We start from the raw sequence: 6,665 nt of genomic DNA, 5'->3' as shown, positions 1-6,665 counted from the left end.
TGAGACCACAGCATAGCAGGGGACTGTATGGAGAGGGAGCAGTGAGAGAAGGGGCACATTGTAAAGAAGTGGAGCAAATTGGCTAGAAGGAAATTTTTTGGAAGCAGCAAAGCATGGAGAGAGGGTGACATGGGGTGTCTGTGGAGATACGAATATCTTGAGGGGGGCCACCATGAAGAAGTGCAGTATGGAGTGGGTAGTTTCACGGGTGGGGAGGACGCCGTCGCTGCTGCGCTGTCGCTAACGCTCGGGCCTGGCGCTGCTGCGGCTGCTGCTGCTGCTCAGTGGCTCGAGCGGTGTGCCAAATCCGGGGACTCGAGCGGCGCTCCTCGCCCGTGAGTGAAAGGGGTGGTTGGTTTGGAGGATTTAGTCCGTGACGCCACCCACGGGTCGTGGTGAAGATAGGCACCACCGCTGCTGATGACGGGGATCCCGGGAGCGATGGTAAGGAGCAGCTGGAATGTTGTTGTCCCCCTCCGTGGGTAGGGGTCGGTGGTCCCGGGGCACGGTGATGTTGTGACGGGGAGGCAGGGTTGGCGAGGTGCAGGGTTGCAGGGACAGCGCGGCGCGGTGCCGGATGGCACAGGTGTACTCACTCTGCAAGAAAGGTACAAAGTCCTCAGTAAACCAAACGGCTGGATGGACGGGTCCCGCAGCCGGCTGCAGTGTTTTCTCCCCGGACAGGTGATGGTGGCTGTCTTTCCCTGCACCTTGATGTTCTCCTTCTGACTACTATGGATTCCCATTGTATGGGTACCGGAGGAGCCCGTTTGCCCGCAGGCGCTGGCACTTGGGTCTCTAGCCTTAGGCGGTAGCTGTATACCCCCACGGTGTGGGCGGTTGCCTTCAATCGGGACTTTTGCTGTTGTGAAACCCCTGGGGTTCCAGTCACATTCGGATCTGACTATTGTCGGCGGATCCAAGCCTGCTCGGGGTCTGATGGCACTGCCTGTGTGTGCTGGCTTCACTTCGCTCCCCGGTCGGTACCAGCGGGCCGTCGCCCGACCCCGGTCCTACGGTTCTGCGTTGCTTCACCACTCCTGCAGACGGCCACCACCGTCTGCCAACCTTGCTGTCAGTGCCTGGGCCACAAACCCAGACACCCAAGTGCTTACTCCTCAAACTTCAACACTGAACTGTCACTTTTCCTGCATACAGGCCTGTGAACTCCTCGGTGGGTGGGGCCAACCGCTTGGCTCCTCCCCACCTGGTGTGGACATCAGACACTGGAGGGAGGCAACAAGGATTTTTGTTTGGCTGGTGTCCCTGTCTAATGGGGGTGGGGGTGTTTGTATATTATCTGTGACGACCTGGCTAGGCCAGGGCGCCACATTCCCCCTTGGTGAAATGCAGACCATCCGCGGGCTGCCCGTCCATCACCGGTTTTATTTTTTTTCAAGAACTGTAAAAAGATATAAATAACATGTAAACATTTTCAAACATAAGCATTTCTTGTGAGGACACTTAAACGTTGCACATATATAAAACATTTTTAAGAATAACAGCCGGATGGACGGGTGTGCTCCGCTCTCTCACCCAAGCAACCTAGCCCTGATGCTGCCCTTAAGAAGTGGGAAGCACCCCTTGACCCCAGTCCAGGTTCAGGCTGCCCGAGCGGGAACGGGTACAGTTACTCAAACCCGGTTGTCACTTCAGGGGACCCCACGTCTTTGGGGGACCCCTGACTCCCCGGAGGATGGCCACCAGTCCTGGTGGTGGCCGGGCCCCAGCCTCCTCTGCTGTGGGCCCTTCCTCCAATCTGCTTCTCCGGAGGTGGCTCCGACGGAAAATCACCCCTCAACTTATTTACAAGCCCACAAGTTCGTGGGTGGCCTGCCAGTTCTCGGCCATGTCCATGAGTAGTCTGTCATGCAGGTTGTAAACACATAGGGTCCCTCCGGGGACAACTTGCCGGCAACGGCCAGAATAATCACATGGATAATCAGATGAAGGTTCACGGTTCATTAAAATCATTCAATCAAACTGCTGAGGGTCCCAATGGGGGACAACTGCTTGCAACGGCGGACCGCTGACACTACTGGGGATCACCATCACCACTCGCTTCCTCCGGATCTGCTCTAGGACTGTACGGCGGAGGAGGTGACCGGGGCTGCTCGTAGTCATCATAGCTCACCCTTCTCTGGACATCCAGGGCGAACCAGCCCCTCTATCCCAGGTGACAGGTATATGTGACCAACTCTCCCGTGCAAAGGTCACGCTCCGGATGGCCCAGAGGCAGACGGCTGTGCACGTCCCGACGGAAGAAGAATGCCTCGACTCCCAGGCGGGACTCGTAAATAAACCCCCATCCTCGCCGGGGGTGGAACTGCTGGACTTGACCTTCAAAGACCAGGCCCCGAGCTTCAGGGGAGGCTCTCCGGAGAGCGTCGTTTGCTTCTACAGTACAGGCCAGGACTGCAGCCTTCTCCCGGGCCTCTGCCTGTCATCCCATCAGGTCTAGCCACCGCTCCCAACATGACGGCTCCTCCAGCGCGGGGGTTGGGCCCAGCCGGTACCCCCCGATGCGGGCTACAACCGGCATCTTCTGATTAGGGGGGCACTGCTGTGTTGCGGCCTGTTTTGCTGCCTTGTAGCGGCAACCCTCCGCAGCCTCAGCCAAGGCCTGGAGTTTGGGAGCAGTCAGCGTCACCTTCCGGGCTTGAGGCAGGCCACCCTTCGTCTCTGTTCTAGTCGGGCGGACTGCCGGGACCTCTTCAGGTGCGGCTGCCTCCGGGCGGGGTGACTCCCTTTTGGAAGCGTGTGTCTCCCAGGAAAGCCAGGTCGGGACTGGCTGGGCAAGTTGTCGTTCGCGGGCAGCACCTGCAGGTGGGTCTTCGCAGGCGGGGGTGATGTCATCTGTGGTCAGGTTCAGGAGCAACTGGCCGGCCGACGGGGTGGCACCGACCAATACGGCCAGCGGGGAATGCAGCTGGCTGAGCGACGGCAGACCGGGCCCCTCGGCCACAGCGACCGGTCCCTCTGGGACACAGGGGCGTGGGTCACTCACCCGCTCCTCCGATTCTGTTTTCGCCTCACGGGCCTGCACGGTCATCACCACCTCCACCATTCCAGCCTCCCATTCTTGCACTAGGAACTGGAGCCGGGTCTGCAGCCTGCGGCTTAATTGGGCCACCCGAGCCTCCACCCATGCCGCTGTTCCGGGCGTGGGCCTGCTGGACGGGACGGACACCCTACTTGCTCGGCCTCCAGGAACCAGATATCTTGCAGAGTCCTGGCGTCCCCGCTTTCTATATCCTCGGCTACATCAGGCAGACACACTCTCGCGCCCCCTTGGTACTCTTCAGCACTTCCGTTTGTTGGGGGCGGGGCTTAACTTTTGCGCCTTCCCTGCTCGGAGAAGACGCTCGAGCGGGAGATTTTCGCGCCAAGATGGCGGCGCTTCAAAATTTTCAGCCGGACACCGCCGGCGGAGATCACAAGGCGCACTTCTACTTCTACTAACTCGCCCATGAGTGAAAGGGGTGGTTGGTTTGGGGGATTTAGTCCATGACGCCACCCATGGGTCGTGGTGAAGACTGCTGATGACGGGGATCCCGGGAGCGATGGTAAGGAGCAGCTGGGATGTTGTTGTCCCCCTCCGTCGGTAGGGGTCGGTGGTCCCGGGGCCCAGTGATGTTGTGACGGGGAGGCAGGGTTGCAGGGACAGCGCGGCGTGTTGCCGGATGGCACGGGTGTACTCACTCAGCAAGAAAGGTACAAAGTCCTCGGTAAACCAAATGGCTGGATGGACGGGTCCCGCAGCCGGCTGCAGTGTTTTCTCCCCGGACAGGTGATGGCGGCTGTCTTTCCCTGCACCTTGATGTTCTACTTCTGACTACTATGGATTCCCAACAGTAGTCCGCTCCCTGGTGTATGGGTACCAGAGGAGCCCGTTTACCCGCAGGCACTGGCCCTTGGGTCTCTAGCCTTAGGCGGTAGCTGTATACCCTCACGGTGTGGGCAGTTGCCTTCAATCGGGACTTTTGCTGTTGTGAAACCCCTGGGGTTCCAGTCACATTCGGATCTGACTATTGACGGTGGCTCCAAGCCTGGTTGGGGTCCGATGGCCCTGCCTGTGTGTGCTGGCTTCACTTCGTTCCCCGATCGGTACCGGCGGGCCGTCGCCCGACCCCGGTCCTACGGTTCCGCATTGCTTCACCACTCCTGCAGACGGCCACCACCATCTGCCAACCTTGCTGTCAGTGCCTGGGCCACAAACCCAGACACCCAAGTGCTTACTCCTCACTCCTCAAACTCCAACACTGAACTGTCACTTTTCCCGCCTCCAGGCCTGTGAACTCCTCAGTGGGTGGGGCCAACCACTTGGCTCCTCCCCACCTGGTGTGGACATCAGACACTGGAGGGAGGCCACAAGGGTTTTTGTTTGGCTGGTGTCCCTGTCTAATGGGGGTGGGGGTGTTTGTATGTTATCTCTGACGACCTGGCTAGGCCAGGGCGCCACAGTAGCACAAAGACAGCATTTGCGGGTTGGGCCATGGGGCAGAGGGGCACATGCCTCCTTGGCCTGTCCCTAAACAGCTGTTTAGAACTGTATCATTAAACAGGCAGCTGTAATGACTCATAGATATCACAAAATAGCAGACATTGCTGTGCAGCAGGCTATGCATGGCTATGTTTGCCAGACAAATATAAAAATTGGGGATGAGTTTGAACAAGGAAATGCAAAATACAACTTTACCACCATGAGTAGAGTGCATAATTATTTTACAAAAAATTCCAAAACCTATAAATGGCAACAACCAATATATTGATGTCACCTACTTTAGGGATAATATCAAATGCAAACAGAATGAGCATGAGGTAACTAAGTTGTCCTTAACACATTCTTACTTACAGAAAACATCAAGTTTTTTCATTGGGTTTGTCATTTGTCCTAAATCATGTTTTCAATTATTTTACAGCTTTAAAAGACTTTGTTATTCTCACATAAACTCATTGCAAAAAAATTACATGCTAAATCTTTTTTTTAAGATGTTATTCAATGCTAAAGCTGTACAGGATGCGTTTGCAGTCTTTGAGGATTTATTGAGGAAGCAACTTGATGAGCCATCAGGTAGGTTCCATACCTTATCTATAACTAGGTGGAAGTCTTTCCTCTCATGTCAATCTGCCCGCAAGTGGAACTCTTCACTAAACTAGTACTTAAAGATTTAAAAAAAATCCCTGAATTTGTCATAAATGATATTTTATTTGAAAACTAAAGTAGAGCTTTGAAAGAATTGAAACCACTTAATGATGAATTAATAGTGATTGGAGACTAGAGATCAGTAAACCTTTGGTTCCCCGTGCCGAACAAAGGGTTCGTTCGCCGAACCTTTATCGAACCGAACTTTGAATCTCTATCAAACTTTTCCAAACCCCATTGAATCCAATAGGACGTTAAATGGGGGGGGGGGTCACAGAAAATACTTTGGGGGGGTTCAAAATGCTTTTAATACAGCAAAAATGCAGTTATTGTCCAGCACCACTGTTTTGGCATAGTCATTCGCTTCCTAGGCGATTGACAGAAGAAATATAGAGGTGGATGTGAGACAGGGGTAGGGCTGGTGCTCCCATACCCCTGTCAGTACAGACAAGACACAACTTGGAGACCTATGTAGTAGTCTCGACATTAAAAATCCTTTCAGGGACATAGTAGAAAAGCATCAATTGCCTCCCCTCCAAATAGGGCTTTAAAAGAGCAGGAAGGTACGGTCCATGCAACACACAGGCTGTGAGTCGGCATTAGAATTAGAAAGACATACTACAGCGACCGTTTGTTACGTCACCGCCGGAGTCTGCTCCAGCGACTTCTGCTCTGATCGCCAGGCGACGCCGTGTTCCTGCCGTGGATGGTGCTGGTGATGGGAGAAAAGTCGATGCCAGCGGCACCAGTGGGCGCAGGCTCCGATCATCCACTGGGCTGGGTTAGCTTGGGATATGCAGTACCGCTGGCTGACTGTGGGTGGAATGTGTCTTCCAGCTGAAGTTGCCAGCATTCAGCTACAGCCAATGGGAAGACACCACACCCTTCTTATTTCCCCTCCTGTCACATGATCACTGCCAGAAATAGTTCTTATTTTCCTGGCTCCTGTTACGTCCTATTCTGTTGGTGATTCCTGTGTTGACTTCTGCGTGTTTTCTGACTACCCTTCTGCCTACTGTTTTTGTACCTTGTTGCCCGACCCGGATCTGACCTCTGCTACATTTGCTTACTACGTCACTGTCTGCTGATTCTGTCCCTGTTCCGCAATTCCTGGTTTGACCCTGCCTAACTACTACTCTCATCGGACTGCAGCCTTCCACATGTAGTGATCTCCAGGGTCCTGTGTAATTCTAAATCCCTGTATGGGGGTTAAAGGGTTTCAGGGTTCTGGGGGTCCTACTTGGTGAGTAGCTTCCCTCTAGCCTCCCCTTTACAGCCCATCTGAGTCTGTGGATCCAGGCAGGCGTTACACCGGTCACAGAAGCCTGGCACTACCCACAGGACAGAATTTTCACAACTATTTTTGATTCTTGACATTTTAAATCTTTTCAGGCAGATAGCAGTACAGTAGCATCAATTACCCCCTCCCTATAAGGCCCTAAACCACCAGGGAGTTACGGCCTATGCCACACACAGGCTGTGGGCTGGTATTTTTTTTTAAAATGAAGTCATGCATCAG

The sequence above is a fragment of the Anomaloglossus baeobatrachus genome, chromosome 1 (genome assembly GCF_048569485.1).
Source record: "Anomaloglossus baeobatrachus isolate aAnoBae1 chromosome 1, aAnoBae1.hap1, whole genome shotgun sequence".
NCBI lineage: Eukaryota > Metazoa > Chordata > Amphibia > Anura > Aromobatidae > Anomaloglossus > Anomaloglossus baeobatrachus.
Note: the sequence above shows the minus strand (reverse complement) of the source record.